Raw genomic sequence first — 2,395 nt, forward strand, 5'->3', positions numbered from 1 at the left:
GCTGGACAATGGAGAGCCCTTTTTGAGAGCTGGCTGAGGAGTATAACTAGGGGCTGTAACTAGGCGGGGGAAGGACAGACCAATTGTGCAATTCCTGGTCATATCTGCTAAGTTCACATCTTTCTCTGTGGGTCTTACGAAGTTACAAGTTAAATCTATCAATTCTCAAATCTTATACTCCCAGTGAAGTACCAGTACAAAGTCTATAGTCCTTGCTACAAAAAGCAAAGCATAGGAAAACTTCATGTGTTTCTCATTTTTAGGAGAACACTGTAAGATTTACAAAAGTTTTTGGTCTTTCTGCGTTTTACAAAAGGATCCTTTCAATCCTCAAATGTATTTCAGACTGTTTCATCGAGTAACTTTCCAAGGAATGGGTTATTTATGAAAAGTCAGACATAGCTATTTAAGATAAAGGAAAATTTATAAGAAACAAACTGGGTAGCTATGAGGAACAATTTGCAAATACGGGGAAATCTATTAGCATAATTAATGCATATTCTTTTTCCTTCTCTTGCTAAGTGCTCAAAGTCTACAAGTGCCCAAATGTCCACTGAAATGCCTCTCATTTATTCTTACTTGCTCTCTGTATTTTAATTTTATATTTATTTTGATTTCAACAGCTTATGTGCTACTGAAATTTTTGAAAAATTCAAATCTTTTTTTAAAATAGATTCACAGTAAGAATCTCATAAAGTTAATATTCAACAAACACGAGGTTTTATTAGGAACCATTAATCCTCATCTACCCTTTTACTGGATACCGTCAACAATAAATTTTGGGGTAAATCCAGGTTTTATCTTAGGTTTATTACATAGTGAGGTATTTGGCAGAAAGATAAAGCATGTGTCCTGTTCATTTATATCAGGAGTCATCTGCATGCCCATCTAGGAGTTCAGTTCACAACTTGCTTGGTACACTGCTGCTCTGCTCTGATTCTGAGGAGTCAAGGGACTGTATCTGTTCTTGGTATACGAAACTGTTCTTCTTGAAAATGGATTTCTAACATGCATAAAGATAATCTCAAAACCAACAGTTGCAAAATGAAACATGAATATTCACAGCTGCCTCTTTAACACAATCGTTACCAATTAGTTGCCTCTGCTCTGAAAACTTTTATGCTTAGCCTCCCCACAACAGATTTAATGTCTATCCCCATTCCCCTGCTTTAAAACACAAGAACACACAAGGTCAAAAACCCTTGAAAATTTTGTCTTCTCAGAGTAATATTTTCCCCCAGGCCCTTTGGGCATTTCTGTTATGATATTATTATTGGAAAAACTTCAAAATTATATCCTAGGATTTCTGGAGTCCGCGGAGAATCCCTAACCCGTACCATTGATCTGAAATTCTTCCTGGAGGAACGTGGTTGGTCTACACATGAGAGGTGGAGGGCACACTGAAACTTAGTTTCCCAGAGTTCTACCCTGAAAGGGCTCCCACAGATTAACTGGTATGGAAGCAGGAAGGAAGGTACCAAGCAACTTCCTGTACAAAAGGCAAGGCAGTTCTTAAAAGGACAGAGGGTCATTGTTTACCTTCTGCAGTCTCTTGCTGTTCTTAAAATAATTCCATGAACAAGTGATTTCAGGAAGATTTAAATCTGAAACCCCACACCCCATTGTCACTCCTAAGTTTTTTTTTCAAAGTATCATAATTTGAGTTTATGATTCACTTCTGCTATTCAGAATAACACAGAAAATATCTCCTAAACAATGTAATATCAGTGGCCACAATATGTAAATATTTGATTCTGATAAGATTACAAATAACCAAAAATGCGAACTTTGAGATACAAAACCCTGTACTATCTGGGAAAAGGTGATTACAAAGTATAACAGTAAGGTTCAAACTTATTTGTGAAATAAAACATTTCTGAAACTCTAGGAATACATGCTTATTCCACTCTCTGGATAATTAGTAGTACTTTGAGAAATTTGGTAAAAAGAGAGCTGGGTGTCAAATTCAAGAAGCTGGGTTCAAGATTACATAATAAAAAAAAAATCAGTTTTCCAGCACTGGCTTGATATAAAAATGGTCTTTAAAAAGGATTTTTAAATGCAAATACTGAATTCTTGATGCTTTCTTTAAGACATGTACTGTCATAATTAGTGAAGTACGGTCTTGGATTGTCTTCTATGAGGTATCTGTAGAGTCATGTCTCATTCTGTAAACAGTGTTTTAGAAACATCTTCACATGAGAATCATGGTGAAGTCTCATTTTACCATTAAACAGAAACTAGCACTGTCAGGCTGGAGTGTCTGTTTTGAGAGACTGGTGCTTGATAGTGACACAGCTGTCAGGGATTCCATTCCTCACTCAGGTGTGCATTTATTGCTCTCACATCTGTGACTGCAGGATATATAAGGCAGCAGTCTCTCATACATACACAG

Source organism: Capricornis sumatraensis, chromosome 2, assembly GCF_032405125.1.
Source record: "Capricornis sumatraensis isolate serow.1 chromosome 2, serow.2, whole genome shotgun sequence".
Classification (NCBI taxonomy): Eukaryota; Metazoa; Chordata; class Mammalia; order Artiodactyla; family Bovidae; genus Capricornis; species Capricornis sumatraensis.